Source organism: Coptis chinensis, chromosome 6 (genome assembly GCF_015680905.1).
Source record: "Coptis chinensis isolate HL-2020 chromosome 6, ASM1568090v1, whole genome shotgun sequence".
In the NCBI taxonomy this organism is placed as follows: Eukaryota; Viridiplantae; Streptophyta; class Magnoliopsida; order Ranunculales; family Ranunculaceae; genus Coptis; species Coptis chinensis.
The window spans coordinates 21,305,300-21,323,595 of NC_141461.1; the positions used below are offsets into that span (position 1 = coordinate 21,305,300).

General features: G+C 36.9%; 1 long non-coding RNA gene across 1 annotated transcript; it reads right to left on the reverse strand.

The window, feature by feature from the left end:
• Positions 1-13,608: 13,608 nt before the first annotated feature.
• On the reverse strand, positions 13,609-15,036 carry LOC147492065 (uncharacterized). The gene is made up of 2 exons (XR_015199238.1): positions 14,921-15,036; positions 13,609-13,801 (listed from the first exon to the last, which is right to left on the reverse strand). It is a non-coding gene; the product is annotated as an uncharacterized LOC147492065 (long non-coding RNA).
• Positions 15,037-18,296: the final 3,260 nt, after the last annotated feature.

Sequence of the window (18,296 nt, forward strand, 5' to 3'; positions counted from 1 at the left end):
TGATAGGATGAAATCTAAAAGAGTTTAGAAGTGTTACTATTCTAAATTAAATCTAAAAGATATTAGGGTTGTTTAAGAATCAAGAATATGGGTTGGTTCCGTTTTCAATTTTGGAAATTTTTTGTTTCCGGCAATTGCCTTAAAGCTTTTTGGCAACTTCCCGATTCGTTTTGGAAACTTCAACCTATATAAACTTCCTTCATTCTACACTCACAACCCACACTACACCTCACATTCATCTCTCACCTTTCACTCCAAACTTTTCCTTCTTTTCCCTTCTCTTCTCGCATTTCAAGACCTCCTCGGGCCTTTGCCCGTGATGAGCACCACCTACGCCTTAGGCACTATCAATCAAAATTTCTTTAGAATGGCCCCAGCCCTACCAAGCCCAAACCTCGAAGCTGACTGCGCCCAAAACACCGGGAATTTTTTTTTCATCTGGAGCGACTGCGCCCATCTAAGGCAAAAAGTGAGCGCGCCCTGCGCCCAAGTGCCTGGAACTCGAAATTCACTGAGGCGCACCCCGCTCCCTGACCCTTGTGGGCACGAAAAATTCCAATTTTTTGTGGGTTGTTCTAGGATCGTTGCAGCTGTTATCAGCCTACCCATTCTTTGAATAATTCTGAGAATAGAGATGAAGAATAGAAAAGAGAAAGACCTTTGAAATAAAAAATTAGTTAGTTGCTTCAGAAAACCACAATTCTTTTACCCTGTTAAAAAAAAAAAAAAAAAAAAAAAAAAATATATATATATATATATATATATATATATATATATATATATATATATATATATGTCTGAGAATAGAGATGAAGAATAGAAAAGAGAAAGACCTTTGAAATAAAATATTAGTTAGTTGCTTCAGAAAAGAAAAAGAAAAGAAGTTTCCATCCAAAGAAAAATAAAAGAAAATAAAGAGTTAGAACTCCAAAAATAGAATCAAAGGAGTCAAAAGCCAAAGAAAAAGAAAAATATGGCTAAGGATGAAAACAAAGTGTAGAAGCAAAAGTAAAGAACAAGGTTTTCTCTAGTTACATAGTATGAATACTCTATTATCTCAGACTTGTCCTTTTTGAATATCCATTTCCTTCCTTCTTAACCCGTCTCCTAATCCCCGCAACACCTAATAAAGACTTCTAGCTCAATTAGGAAAATGTTAGTGTGATAGTAAGTGGCAGATGTGTTTGATCGACTCTGGCTTCCTTGTGTGTCATTGAGATTGTAAGGTAAAGTGTGCCCACTGCACACTAGAGTAATGAAACTTGAGCGGAAAAATCAGAGTGATTTTTGTCTTGACATTTATGTGAGGACCTACTTAAGGATGCTATTCCGAGTTTTCAGAAACGGACCTACTAGTGCATTTCATAGTATTACTCATTGTATATATGTTTATTCGTTGATGATTGATTATTGTTTATATATTAGCTTAGGTTTCGACTTGATTATTTTGTATTCATTGCTAGTGAGATGTATAGATAATTGAGACATAGATAAGAAAACAATAGTTTATTTCTTAGTCGTTATAGTATAGATGAAGTTTGTGAGTACCTTCACTAGAAAACTCTCACGAGACTATAACTCGTCAACTAGGGAATTCCTAGTGGTTTAAGGCCTTGTTGCATATGGTCAATGCAATCGCACTCGGCGAAACGAGATTAGTTAGAACTCCATTCTTGGTCACTTATGCTAATTTCTCATATTTGCTTGAGGACAAACAAAATGCTGTTTGGGGGTGGTTTGATAAGAGCCCAAAACTGTAGTTTTAACCCCCTTACCAATAATACTTTTAGACCAATTATGCTAGTAATAAATAAGAGTTAATGCTGGTTACGTGCTTTTATGTATTTCAGGCAGTGAAGTCAATTATGTACATAAATGTGCCACTTTGGCAAGATAAAGGAGCAAGGGTTGGTTGCTAAGAAGTTCTGTGATTAAAGGCCAAGATTTAAGGAGAAAAAGCCTTTGTAAAGCCCGGTCAAAAGCTGAAGAATCAAAGTCAACGTGGGTAGAAACAACACATAAAAGTCAGCAGAACTTTCGAAGACCGTATCTTTGGACTCATGCCTCAGAATTGGGCCTACCTTATGTCAAAACGACCGGCTCGGGAAGCGATTTCCAATGGTCCAAGCCTTGACATAATCAGAGGAGCAAAAGTGGACGAAAAGTTTGTTAAAGTCAAAGCCAGCTGAAAAGGGCTCTGTGGACTTTAGAAGTTGGGCTTTGGGCTCGATTTTCCGGCCCAAAACATGGCCCCTCAGCCCATGTACAAAAATGTGGATATGGTCTCCTCCATTTACGCACACAAGACTTAACTCTTAAAAAAATAAGGAGTTTAGGTAGCAAGTAGCCATTAGAGCTTTGTTCTAGATCTAGATTTTAGATTCAATTAAATTAATTAGCTTTTTATTATCTTGTTTTAATTTAGATTTGAATCAATTGTTATTTATTTATTAGATCAATAAAGTAGTTTGTTCTTGTTAATTTAGTTTCAATTTCATTAATCATTTTATTTTAATTCTTAGATTTAGTTATTTGTCATTATTAGTTTCCATCAATTCTTGCATGAGAAGTTTCCATTTAAATTCAATTAAGTAAAGTTAGAATCTTTATACCATGTATTGAAGAAGGCTTGATGAAGTTTGATCTTTGTTAGCTTAGAAATCGTCGTGATAATCTATTCAATTCTAGAAAGTAATTAGTTCACCATGAGAATGGATTTGGTTGCTTCACATGCTAGTTATTAATTGGTAGAGATTTCCATGTATAATTAGGGATTAGAATTACCATTTTGATATGCGAAAGTATTGAAATTTGGATCACGATGAATCTTTGTTAGTTGATTAAGTCGAGTTAAGGTAGAATCGATCCCCCCTAATTCCTTATCATATAGTCAATTTAGAAATTCCGTAGTTTGAATTAACGTATCTTGTTAGTATAATTTGCATCGTAGTATAAATTCCCTTCGTAAAGCTCTCATTAACTTTGGCTAGGACTGATAATATAAATAAAAAACGCTAATACTAAAGAACTAGGATTGGAACGAATCTTTTACTTCACTCTATTTCAATAGATTCGAGAGTAGAAATCTTTGATAAATTAGTCTTCGTAAACTTTTAGTTTTACTTACGTTTAAATTGCATCATTTATTCGTAGGTATGAAGTATAAATATTTAAGTTTATCACTTCCCCATGTCTTCTTTGCTTAAGTCCTGAGCACTCCGATTCATATTGCCCTTTGGTATACGAGTGCCCTCCCCAACCATCTGAAGAGGCTTGTGCTTTCAACATCCCTAATAGACCTTGACGACAACATTCGAATTTCGCTTGGTGTACCCTTGCCCAATAACTAGCTCTTCCGGGTTTCAACAACCCTCCTGTATGGTCATCCACGAACTACAATTCCTACCATCAAGGGAATCGTCCAGTTCCCACAAGGGCAAAGTTAGTTTCCCAACACCGTCAATATAGGGTACCAAAACAACTACAGCCTTGTTCCCACAACTCCAGGTTATGGCTACCAAAATCAACCTGTAAACAATAACCGTGAACTTGTTCCTGCTGCCCCACTAGGGCAATCCACTGCCGATAAAATGGTTGAAACTGTACTGACTTACATGAATCAACAGTCTCAAATCCTAACATCTATCCAACAGTCTCTTCAGCACTTAGCATAGGATAAAAGTAAAAAAGGCGTGTTTCCTGGCCAAGCAGTTCCCAACCCTAAGCCTACAAACACTGCTTTTGAACTCATTAATGCACCAGGATCTAGGGTGAGGTGAATGCCATCACCACCCTTCGTTCTGGCTGAACTGTCGACAATCATATACTTATGCTAGATATTCAACTGACGAAAGCCGCGGCTGACATCATTCTAACTCCTACCTCACAACCTATACCGGCCGAAGTTGTTATTTCCAAATCTGCACCCACGTTACTATGGAAAGACGTCGCTGATCCATATGCGCGATTTCGCCCAAAAGCTCCTTTCTCTGCCCGTTTGGTAAAGAACAAACTTTACGAACATTTTGGCGAAATCCGAGAAACTTTCAAAAATTTGACCATAAACCTACCTTTTCTCGCTGCACTTAAGCATATGCCCAAACATGCCAAGTTTTTAAAGGACATGTGCACCACCAAACGACGAACGAATGTTCCTCAACAAGCGTTCCTTACTGAGCAGTTTCCCTCCATTACTGCTACTAATGGTATGGTTAAATACAAAGACCCGTGTCGATTAACCGTGGTCATGCACGCGTTGGGTGACAAGTATCTTCTCTTTTGACCTAGGCTGAGTGTTAAATTACTTCCCTACTACTTATTCAAGCAGTTAGGTCTCCATGAATTAAAACCTACCAGCATGACCCTGCAACTCGCGGATCGCTCCATCAAGTACCCAAAGGGCATAGTAGAAAACATTCTACTCAAGGTCCAATATTTTTACTACCGAAGTTGATTTTGTCATTCTAGATACCGAAGTTGCTTGTGACTCCATTCCTATTATTTTAGGATGTCCATTTCTTGCAACTGCTAACACTCTCATCAATTGTCGGGATGGTTCAATGACAATGTCTTTCGGGAACCTTTCTGTAGAAGTCAATGTATTCAACTTAATGAAACAACTTCCCGATCCTGACATTGAGAGTGAGATTAGCATGGTTGATAGTCTGGCGCAGAAATATTTCACAAACTCTTTTCCCACAGACGAGGTGCACCAATTTCTTGCTTTTGATAATCCCGAGTTTGCTGTTAATTCGTACATTAAGGATGTCCACGTACTATTAGAGTCAGTACCACTATTTGACCCTACTGCTGCGTGACCAACTGATTTAGAGGAACCTGACTCGCTCTTTTCTATTGAAGAGGCAGTTCCTCACGTATCCTTGATCCCCACTCCTCCAACTCCTAATTTAAAGTCTCTACCCTCTTATTTGAAGTATGTGCATCTCGATCCTGATGGTAGTCACCCTATAATAATTTCTTCCCACTTAACTACTGATGAAGAAGTGCGTTTGATTCATGTCATTTGTGAACACCGCTCCGCTATCAGTTGGTCCTTAGATGATATCAAAGGAATAGACCCTAGTGTGTGCACTCATTGCATACATTTAGATGACGACACAAAGACATCACGGGAATCACAATGTCATCTTAACTCCGCCATGAAGGACGTGGTTGAGTAACTTCCTTTTGTGTGTGAGATGGTATATGGATGATGTAGATAGATGATGGTCGTTAAACAAAATAGAGGCGTATCAAAACCTAATTATCCCTCAATAAGAAAAGGATGAGTAAGGTACCGTTCTACTTTTAAGTGTATGCTTATATGAAGGACAGGACTAGAAAGGGGGTTTGAGAGATTAAAAACTATGATTATAGATATTGTAGATTCTAATACTAAACTAAACTAAACTAACTAAACTAACTAAACTATTGAGAATTTATAAGAGGGAATGTAATAGATTAGAATCCATCGATACTTTTGATCTGTGACCTTATGCTTCATGGTTTTTCTCACAAGTAGACTACAAACAAGTAGACTACAATTAGGCAATCGAGCGAGCGCCGATGCCCTCTTTGACAAAACATCGTTAACGAATAACTCTACTTAAGGTTGTTCCTATGTTTATGCTATTAATATCTTCTTTCCTTTTATGTGAGCTTGGGCAGCTATTCAATGAATCACCATCTAAGGCAAACACAAGGAATACTTCTCTTACTCTAAAACACTACACAACTAGAAGAAAAGTAGAGAATAATAGTATAATATTCAATTACAATAAATAAAACCCTATTCTAGCATTATATTCAATTACAATAAATAAAAGCATGTCACTAGCAAATATTCAATTGCAATAAATAAAACCCTAAATTAGCATGATATTCGATTGCAATAAATAAAAATCTTAATCTATACTTCCATCCCCTGGTCTGGGCAATTGATAAGAGCCCAAAACTGCAGTTTTAACCCCTAAACAATCGTACTTTTAGACCAATTATGTGAATAATAAGTAAGAGTTAATACTGATTACGTGTTTTTATGCATTTCAGGCTTCAAAGTCCATTATGCGCATAAATGTGCCACTTTAGCGAGATAAAGGAGCAAAGGTCGGTTGCTAAGGAGTTCTGTGATTAAAGGCCAATTTTCAAGAAGACAAAGCCTCTATAAAGCCCGGTCAAAAGATGAAAAGTCAAAGTCCACGTGGGCAGAAACAGTGCACAAAGTCAACAGAACTTCCGAAGACCATATCTTGGGACTCAGACCTCGGAATTGGGCCTACCTTACGTCAAAACGACCGGCTCGGAAAGAGCTTTCCAATGGTTCAAGCCTTGACCCAATCAGAGGAGAAAAAGTGGACGAAATGTCTGTTGAAGCTAACTGCAGCTGAATAGGCCTTTTTGGACTGAAAGAATTGGGTTTTGGGCCTGATTCTCTGGCCCAAAACATGGCTCCAAGCCCATGCATGATTTTTGGATCTGAATGTATAAAAACCAAAGCTTCACTCTTTGTTAATGGTAGATAGTTAGACCTAGATTAGAATTAGATTAGTTAGCCTCCATTAATGAGTTTTAGAACTTAGTTTTAGAATTTCATTTTCTTGTTTTAGATTAATTTCTTTAATCATTGAATATCATTCATTAGATAAATAAAATAGTGATTATTCTTGTCATTTCGGTTTTTGTTATTTCAATCTATTAGATCTAGTTTTAATTCTTGTTGATTATCATTTCTTAGTTGTTAATTAGAATTTAATTATTGTTTAATTTAGATTAGTAAATTTAGAATCTTGATATTATGTTTAGTTTAGATTCATATGGAAATGATTGCGGAATGATTCTCGGCTAAACCTCCATTAGAGGGGGTTGAGAAGCCTTGATGAAAGCTTGATTCCGATTATCGCAGAGTCGTCGTAATTTATATTCCACTCTAGAAACGATTAATGGCCATGAGAATGGGTTTAATCGTTCACATGCTAGTTATGAATTGGTAGAAATGTCATGTGTAATTAGGGATTAGGAAGAACCAATTGTTGTTACGTAGCAGTTCAATTCGGATTACGACGATTCGTCGTTAGTGAGTTAAGTTGAGTTAAGGTGGAATCAATCCCCCCTAATTCCTTATTATAGAATCAACGTAGTATTTCCATAGTTGAATCAATTATAGTTTGTATCTTGTGGGTAGTTGCATCGTAGTATAATTCCCCCTCGTAAAACTCTCATTAGACTTAAGACCGACAAATTAGACTATAAAACATTCCATGCTAGAGAACTAGGAGTGGAACGAATTTGTTACTCCACTTTATTTCGATAGACCTGAGAGTAGAAACTTTGATAAACATAGGCTCATAAGAAAGTTTTAGTTTACTTACATTTTGAGAGTTCATCGTTCATTTTGTAGGTAAACTATTATTTTTACGGTTTATCAGCAATGGAACTAATAACTAACATGATTGAATCATAAATAACTAACCAAAAGAATCATCAAACCCTAAGCACCGGCTTCATCTCCTCCCTTGAAGGAGAAGATTAGCCTTCTATAAAGAAAGAAGAACACGAAGAACGAGAAGAAGAAGAGTCGAAGAACATAAGACTAGAAAGACTAATTTATTAAGACTCGACTAGTTAAAACTGAATATTTTATTATTAATCTCTCTTTGCCTTAAGTTCTGGAGACAAGAGTATAAATGAATTGGCCAATTACATGAGGCACTTAGGTTCTCTATTTATAGGGGTTACAATGAGTTCTAGAAGCATTCCAAACCGCCATTTGTTTCCTAATACAAATAAACTTCTTTCAGAGTTCAACTTCGTCTCCAAAACTGAGAAGGAAGTGGCTATAGTGTCTTTTCATACGTCTGGACGCACGATCCTTGCGCCTGGATGCACGATCCTTGCGTCCCAGACGCGAAAGTCTATTTTCCCTCTTTTGCTCTATCCTTCTATCTTCTTTTGCGGGCTTTGGTCCAAGTAACGAATCTTTTGGCCTTGGGATTCCAAATAGGCTTTAAAATAGATCTAAGTCGCATCTTTAATAGCTTCAATTCCTTAGCCTTCTCCATGATTGTCTACGGGCTTCCCATGTGATCCTTAATGCTCCGAATTGCTTCGTTTTACCCTTTTTCTCTAATATTTTACAAAACTCTCTTTTTCACCTGTAGAATCATAAAACATAACTTACAAACATTATTAGTCCACTAAGATGGCTAAACAAAAGGCATAATCGAGGGTTAAATTGCATTTTTTGAGCACTTATCAGTGGTGAGGGACGAAATTTTACACTTACTTGATGCGGGTATCATATACCCTATCTCTGATAGTGTTTGGGTTAGTCCTATCCACGTTGTTCCAAAAAAGTCCGGCATTACAATTGTGCAAAATGAAAATAATGAATGCATCTCCACTCACATTCTGGTGAAATGGAGAATTTGCATTGACATTCACAAACTTAATGCTGTAACATGGAAAGATCACTTCCCTCTTCTATTCGTTGACCAGATGCTGGAATGTTTAGCCAGTCATGCTTACTACTATTTTCTTGACAACTATTCCAGCTATTTCCAAATTTTCATTGGTCTAGATGATCAAGAAAAGACAACTTTCACATGTCCTTTTGGCACCTTTGCGTACAAACGAATGCTTTTCGGTCTTTGCAATTCCCCTGGTACTTTCCAATGCTGCATGCTTCTCATTTTCAGTGATATGGTGGAACGTTATATGAAAGTCTTCATGGATGACTTTTCCATTTATGGAAACTCCTTTGACGACTGCCTATCCAACCTTACTAAGGTGTTAACGCATTGTAAAGAGAAAAATCTGGAACTTAGTTAGGAGAAGTGTCATTTCATGGTTACCAAAGGAATTGTTCTAGGTCATGTTGTTTTGAAAGACGGGATAGAGGTTGATAAAGCTAAAATTGTTAAAATTGCTTCTCTACCTAACCCCCGAACAGTTCGTGATATCCGTGCCTTTTTAGGCCACGTCAGGTTTTACAGGAGATTTATTTAGGATTTTTCAAAAGTTGCTCGACCCTTAACCAATCTCCTGCTTAAGGATGTGGTCTTCAACTTCAATTTCAATTGCAAACAAGCTTTTGAAACTCTAAAAACCGCCCTGACTACCGCTCCTATCATTCAACCTCCTGATTGGTCTTAACCATTCAAACTGATGTGTGACGCTAGTGACTTTGTTATTGGCACCGTACTAGGCTAACGACGTGATGACAAACTTGTTGTCATTTACTACGCTAGTAAAACTATTAAAGATGCTCAATGTAATTACACGACAACTGAGAAAAAGTTCCTAGCTCTTGTCTATGCTTTGGATAAGTTTCACCCTTACCTGGTTGGATTTTCAACCATTGTATATACTGACCATGCCGCACTTCGGTACCTACTCGTGAAAAAGGATACGGAACAGAGATTGACCTGCTGGATCCTTCTCTTGTAAGAATTCACCCTAGAAATAAAAGATAAGAAAGAAACTGAAAATGTGGTGGCCGACCATTTATCAAGGCTGGTTGGTGACATTGATAGTGATTCTGACGCCATCTATGATTCCTTCCCAGATGAGCATTTGTACTCCATTTTCTCCTCTCCATGGTATGCAGATATTGTTAACTACCTAGTTATTGAGGAAGTTCCTTCCTCTTGGTCACGCCCTGATCATAAAAAGTTCTTATCCACTGTAAAATATTATTTCTGGGATGACCCCTACCTCTTTAAGTATTGTTCCGACCAACTCATTCATCGCTATATTCCCTACTGGAAACACACCGACGTGTTACCTTTTTGCCATAAACAATCTTGCGGTGGTGATTTCAGTGGGAAGAAAATTGTGGCCAAGGTTTTACAATGTGGTTTTTACTGGCCTACCCTTTTTTGCAATGCACACAAACATTGCAAAGCTTGCATTCGTTGTTAGCACCTGGGTCGCATTATCCAACACAATATGATGCCCCTAAATCCCATTTTAATTGTGGAAATTTTTTATGTTTGGGGCATTGATTTTATGGGACCCTTCCCTATTTCTCAAGGTTTTCTCTACATTGTAGTCGCTGTGGACTATGTGTCCAAATGGATTGAAGCACTCGCATGTCGCTCAAATGACCATAAGACTGTCGTAAAATTTGTAAAAGAAAACATTTTTTCTCATTTTGGTGTCCCCAAAGCTATCATCAGTGATGGGGGTACACATTTTTATAATAAAAATTTTGGGTTTTTAATGAAGAAATATGGAGTTACTCACAAAGTTGCTACTCTGTATCACCCACAGACGAGTGGTCAAGTGGAAGTCTGTTGTTTTTTAGTACTGTTCGTTTTTTTCTATTAGAGAAGAGGGTGTGCACGCGCTCTTCTACAACCACTCCCAAGGGGCGCACGCGACCACAGTATTATAAGTTTAAGTTGGAAAAGTAGAGGGCGCGCTCGCGCTCTACAATGCCTTGCTTAAGGTGCGCACGTGCCCCACCGAATTCACAGAGTCTTCAATCGGTTTCGGTCCAGAACAAAAAGAAAAGTTTTTTTTTTCTAAAATTTAACCATTCTTTGTGAGAGAAATCTTTTTCTAAGTGATAGAGATTGTGAGAGAACTAAACCAAGAAGAAAAGAGACTGAACATTCTTTGTGAGTGTTGAGTGCTCCTCTTTGTAATCTTATATCTAGTACATCTAATCTATCAAAGGCTCGCCGTGTGGACGTAGGAAAATTGCTGAACCACGTAAAACTTGGTTTTGTGTGAGTATGGTTTTATCTTCTCTATTTACTTTATATGCTTGTTAGTTGATATTGAGAAGTGTTGGGATAGTACTTGGAGGGTGTTGAAGTCTTGTCTAGAGAGAAGGATCAATCCTTGTGTAGGGTTGATCTATTTGTAGTGAATAACATTGTTTCTGCTGTTAGTTATTCACAACAATTGGTATCTGAGCCAGGTTTACGACCTAGGATTTTGAGTTTTGGTGAAGAACCATAGTGCTAGGAATTTGTGTAGACAAGGAGTTTGATAAAATTCCCGAGTGAGTTTTCTTGTGGGTTACTTTGTGTGACTTGTAGAAATGGCTCCCAAGATGTCAATAACAAAGTTTGAACAAGAGAAGTTTGATAAAGAAGCACAAGAAAAGACGGCAAGGGTGATGTCGAATGAGATGACTTCCACAAGCAAGTGGAAGGGTAGTTCTAAGAAGCCTTTAAAACATGTACGGTGCTACAATTGCAAGGAAAAGGGGCATTATCTATGTGATTGCCCTAGCACGAAAAAGAGTAACAAGATGAGTGGTAAGTTTGAGAATGAGGATGTTGGTTAAGCAAGTCTTGCTTCCGGCTTCAATGGGGATGATGTAAGTCTTTCAGTGTTTACACAAGATGACCACATGACTGAAAAGTGGATTCTTGATACCGGGTGTTCCTACCACATGTGTCCAAATAGGAAGTGGTTTGCTACCTATGAGAACTTGAGTGGAGGTTCTGTTTTGATAGGTAATGACGTCGCTTGTAAGATGGTAAGAATTTGAACTATTTGGGTCAAGATGCATGATATTGTAGTGAGGACTTTAATCGATGTGAGGCATGTTCCTAAGCTAAAAAAGAACTTTATTTCTCTTGGGACCTTGGATTCCAAAGGCTACAAGTTTGTGGGAAATGGTGGAGTCCTAAAGATCCTTAGTGGCTCTTTAGTCATTATGAAGGGCCAAAGACATGTAAATTTGTATACTTTGTTGGGTAGTACAGTGATAGGCGATGTAGCAGTGGGTATATGTGGTGATGATTATGAGTGCACAAAATTGTGGCACATTCACCTTGGGCATATGAGCCAAAAGGGATTATCTGAGTTGTGCAAGCGAGGGCTACTAAAAGACTTGGAGAAACCAAGTATGGAATTCTGTGAGCATTGTGTCTATGGAAAGCAGTGCAGAGTCAAGTTCGGTACAAGCAAGTACAAGATGAGAGGCATCCTGGATTATGTGCATTCGGATGTGTGGGGACCCTCTAGAGTGGCATCTAAGGGAGGTAACTGGTATTATGTCTCTTTCATCAATGATTATACACGCTATATGTGGGTATATATCTTGAAATCTAAGGATGAAGTTTTCGAGACATTTAAAAGGTGGAAAGCAATATTTGAGAAACACATAGAAAGAAAGGTGAAGACTTTGAGGTATGATAATGGTACTGAGTATACCTATGGTCCTTTCAAGGAGTTTTGTGCGCAACAGGGTATTGCAAGATACTGGACAGTGAGGGGCACGCCGCAGCAGAATGGGTTAGCAGAAAGAATGAATCGCACATTGCTTGAGAAAGCTCGGTGTTTGCTTTCCAATGTCAATCTTAGCAAAGAGTTCTGGGCAGATGCAGTGGCCATGGCGTGTTACTTGTATAATAAATCACCAGTTCCAGCGATAGACTGCAAGACACCTTATGAGGTGTGGACAGGGAAACCAGCTGATTATGATACTTTGCGCGTGTTTGGATCTAGTGCTTACTACCACATGAAGGATAGTAAGCTTGATTCTAAAACTAAGAAAGCTATATTCTTGGGCTATGCAAAGGGAGGAAAGGTATACGGATTGTGGTGTCTTGAGAACCACAAGTTCCTGGCCAGCAGTGAGGTTACCTTTGATGAGAGTTCAGTGGTACATTTTAGCAGACTGGAGAAGGCTAGAAATAGTGGTGATTCTATAGAATCCCAAGTGATTGAGATGGAAGCGTCAGAGGATACTATAAAGAGTGAGGTTCTGATTGAAAGAACTATTCAACAAGAAGTAGAGCTACAACAACCTGAGCAACAAACTTTTGCTAGATCAAAGCCAAAGAGAAGTGTGAAACAAGTTACGAAGTATGGACATGATAAGCCAGTGAAATATTTTGGTCGACCGGACTCAGTTGCCTATGCAGTGAATATCGAGGGTGATGAACCAAACGACTTCTAAGAAGTTGTTAGAGATGGTCATTGCAAAGATTGGTAGGTGGATATGCATGAAATGGTTGAGGTTCTTGACAAGTTTTGTACTTGGGAATTTGTTTCATTGCCTAAGGGCAAGACGACTTTGGGTTGTAGAACACTATACCAAAACAGGACATTCCTAACGGTTAGAAACCGTTACTAAAAATATTTGTAACGGTTTTTTTGCATCACAGTTTTGGCGTTTCTAATTCGTTATTAATATTTGTAACGGTTTTAAACCGTTACAAAATTATTTATTGTAACGGTTTTTATTGTAACTAAAAATATTTGCTAACAGTTTTATTTGCTTAATTGTGTTACTCTTTTCTAACAATAGTAACGCTTTTATAGAGTTAGTAACGCTTTTTGACCGTTACTCTTTTCTAACAACAGTAACAGTTTTATAGAATTAGTAACGCTTTTTTGTGTTACTCTTTTCCAACAACAGTAACGGTTTTAGAAAGTTATTAACGTTTTTTTTTGTGTAATTGATTTATAAAATTAGTAACGTTTTGGTAACGGTTTTGTTGTTTAGTAAGTGTTACTTGTTACAAAACTTAGTTACGGTTTTTCACCGTTACAAAACTATTTCATATGTAAAAAAAATAATTTCCCCCAAAACCACCCTTTTTGGGAGACTACTAACCTGCATAAAATGTCCCCACTTATTGGGTATTCTACAATCGTCCATAACATAAACAAGAAATCTCACAAGTACATCCAATCACATAATCTTTTATTAAAATAACATCACCAAAACGTCTTTTCATAAATAGGACTTGCCACGAATGAAATATACATTGTTTTCCAAATCAATGGGACTTGTCCCTAAACTCAAGCTCTCACATCATTTGTACAGAACTCCCACCTTCAATAGTTGCAAGCATCAGGGGATGAGTTTGGGATGGTATCATCAGAAAAGTCATTTTCATCATATACACCAATAGAAATAAATAAAAATGAGTCAGGCAGTAGAAAACAAATATGTATAGATATATACTTATATCTTATTCTTAAGTAGTAGCTCCTTATACTCAAACTACAGAATTCAGAAAAGAGAGTATGGTAGTAGACTAGTAGCAATAGAAGCATAGTATTGAAAGTTTATGTAACGCACCAAAACCCTATAACCTTGTCAGACATCTTGACGAAAGACATAAAATTTCGGCAGAATCTCCTCTATATTTTCAACATTTCATAGACATAAATCCTGTCATAACTTGAAAATCAAATAATATACTTTAATTTCATAACATATATTAAAACCTCAGACTTCGGTCGTAAACCCAACTACTCAAATATATATTGATTCGTAGAACCAGCTACTTAACCATCTCGACCAATGCCGGTTAAGTCAAATAACTAATCCTCGAATCAAAAGGACACTATAAATTATATACCAAAATTAAAATGAAAACAACATATACATCACTTCCACTTATATCAGTGTTTTTTTTTTCATTAGCTATTTACCAAACATAATAGACGTATACCACACCAGCGTCGCATGAGACGTGTTGATCAAATGTCATCATGATGTTAAACACATAAAAGTCGTTATACAACAAATTCAACAAGTCTCTGGTTATATAAGTTGTTTTTGTTCATCAGTCATCACTTATGCTACTAATCTAAAATCAAAGACTCTTTGAAACAAGGAGCATTATGAATATATAGCAGTATAACTGTATGGATATTAGTGTTGTGTGGAATGAGTGCATTTCACTGTGGAAGATAATTACAGTCAACATAAGCAAAACTTCTTATGGAAGAAAGCAAGCATAAAATAATGATAATACCAAAGAAAGAAACAAGTAAATAATCAGCGTTCTACACTACAGGACTACAAGTTGCAAATATAACACAATATTTTGTAGGCTTATCACTGTTGAAGATGGATAAAATGGTATGGTCCCCTACAGATGTTGTGTGTGACTTTCCAGTTTAACAAGATACCCTTTACTAAGTAAATGGAGGTTTAACTTACTTGTTCAGGACTGCATCAAAATCTTGAACAAATATTGCGATAGCATTGAAGCCCATCCCAAAGACATATAACCAGAAATTCTGCACATTCACGTTTCTTGAGGGTCGCTTTTTCATTATAGCATGTAGATCACAAATTAACTAATAAAACAAAAATATCGAAGATTCTCGTGACTAATCCTTTTTACACATTAAAAACCAGAGTAAGCATTTAAACATATAAAATTGGGTATGGATGACCAACCACACAAAGGAATGGTTTCTCTTTTGAGCATCATATATATAATTGAAATTTTTGAAGATCTACAATGAAGTTCATCTATTGTCCTACCCACAAACGCAAAATGTCTAAACTAGTCTAACCTCAGTGTAGACTCCTGCAAAGCCACTCAGAAGCGCCATGACCTGCAAAAGTGCATCGTGTTATGGTCACACGTAGGATCTTAGATAAATTTTGCTTTCTCCTCTTTCAACTCCTTGATTAGACCACAAAAATATTGAAAACTCACGATGGCCATCATCCAACCTTGATATGGAGTTTGAAGAACATGATCAGAACTGTAGAAAATAGATAAATCTAAAGAATGAGAATATAAAAACAAATTTAGGATCAACTTTTTCGGAGTGAGGAATTCACTCACACCAACACTATAAAATTAAAATATATCCACAACAGGTAGCAGCTACACATGAGGCCCTGGTCCATTAAGTAGACCCTAAAGAACTTCAATGGGCCTGACACTCACTCCCACCTGATATTGGGTTGAGATCCTCAGTGGTCACCCAAAGAAATCATCTCTTACCAATCTCTCTAGGGCCTGTAAGTAAAACTCCATAGCATGTGCCATGCATGTGACCACCAAGCCCAGGAATGTGCCACTGACAATCCAAAGGATCATCATCATTGGCACTTCGGTGTTCAAAAGCCCACAAGCATGATGTACAATTTCGGCCACACAAACACATTACATAAAGTACTAAAAGCAATTCCAAGAACCCGTTTTTCTTTTTCTAAAAAAGAGTTTTCGCGAGCTGAAATCAAATAGCACAGCTTGTTTCATTAAATTAACAATTGAGCATCCTTGGAAGTTAATCAAATTACCTAGTCATCATAGAAAAAAGTAAGCACATGTTCTAAAACGAGGAATCTAACACGTTCTGACTTCAAAGTCTCAAATTCTCGATTTCCAAATAAACACAAAATGCTTTCTCATTCAAATTATTCTTTTGTTATGTCTTTCTTTCTTGTGTGTGTCTGTGTGTGAGCAAAAGAGTGCAGATATAAGTGCTGTATTAGCATGGTGGAAAATTAGCTTGTTAACATCACACTAGCCAAGTTAAACATCATAGAAAACTAAAGCTAAGGTCATTGCAGTAAGGTTTCTTTATTATTCTCAAGATTACACTAATCCTCGGTACTTAAGAAGTATAAAGAAACAATTGTCGAGGGACATTATTGATCAAACACCATCATAGGAGATTGTGCCACAAACAATACGCACTTGAGTCTATACTTTATGGTCGGTATCAGGAACTCAAGGAGAACTCAACCTTTTAGGATAGAAATTCTTAGCATTGAGACCACTATATATTAAGCCCACTAGTCTGCTTCAATATTCTTATACAACGTTTATTCGTGACCGCATTTCTTGTCATTGTCATTGTTGTTGTTGTTGGGTAAGTTGCACTGATAACATGGAAAACATTTTACCATACCAGAAAAGAGTTTTTTACTTTTCAGACAACGGAATCTATCTTTAAGTTGACAACACCATTACCAAAATATACATGCATCATCATTTCAAGACACTATGGATTGCACTTACGATGAATCAAGTTGCGCAGTAACAAAGCATCAGGAATGCACTAACAGTAAAAACTGTTACAAATTAAAAAATGTGTGCGTTACTAATATCTTGTTTTGGTGTTGTGAGAGATACCACACTTCGAATATATATACACCATACCTTCACACTACTCACATGTCAAAACCTATCTTCCAGAACAAAACTCGTGAATATTCCAATATCCGCATACAATAGTCACATATGAAACGAAAGAAAACCACACAAGGACTCCTTTCATTAACTACTAGGTCTCCTGTTGTTGCTCTCCATCTACGTTCCAACACGGAACGCTTAAGCTAGTTCCCCAAACAAAATAACTAAAGTAACATATACACGATTATACAAAATAACTGACAAAATAACAGGACTAACTGATTCAAGAGGAAACATGAACCAAAAAGTGTTGCCTTTGCCCCGTTTTGCAGCCGGAATCTATAATTAACAACATTTTTATTTTACTATCTGACAATTTGTTTTTTACTTGGTAAGTTTTATCTATTCTATATAAGAAAAGGAGGGTTACAAAAAGATTTTATGTATCTGACAATTGAACAAACGTGAAGAACAAAACAATACAATCAATGATCTATTTGAAATACACTTGCTTCACAATATCACTTGGACCGCAACCTTAGCTTACCTCACATTTTATGTGGTGCGACAATGATTGCAAAAGTTCTATACCAAAAGAAATAATAATAAATGTGTCTATGTAAATAGAAGTTTACATATATTTCTTAACCGGCCTAGAACCTGACCACTTGCTAATTTCTTCTTATGATTATCAATCATCTTAATGAAGAATGACCAACCCCACTTACTAGTTACTTCTCGATCAGTCACAAAGACAATAATATGAGCAACAAGTAAAATATGCCTAAAGCATATATGTACAATGTCAAAAGGGATACAAAATTTCTACATTGTCTAGCAAAGCTTATAAGTGTCACATACCTCCTCCGGATACTAGACACCGGACTCACATGACTTTCCTCAAAAGCTACAACTATAATGCCAGCTGTTGAAGTTCCCACTGATTTGAAAATACATGAATTGAGAGTGATTGTGAAGTGAATAACTCACAATTAACACCTTTCAATTCAACTTGATAGACGAATCAGAAGCTGGCTCAATAAGCAAATAAAGTATAAATGATGGGAAAATATATTGTCAACAAAACTGCAATGTGGTAGCTTAATGAAAGTAGCCTAAAAACCCAAAATCAGCCTCTATATACACAAACCGACCAATACCCAAAACTGTACCTAAGGAACATATTAGATTCTAAATTAGACGCCAGCTCGATACATTGTCAAACTAGACAAACTCACAGTCAATCATTTCGTTCTAGCTAGTCCAAATAAGCTCTACGTTTTCATGACACCCGTTTATCACAATTTTCCCTTTTTGAAGGTAGAAATCCGATTTCCTACCAAGCAAAAATAGGCTAAAAACCTAAAATCAGCATGTATATTTATAACGACCAATACCCAAAATTGTACCTAAAGGAGCCTCCCGCCTTGAACGCAT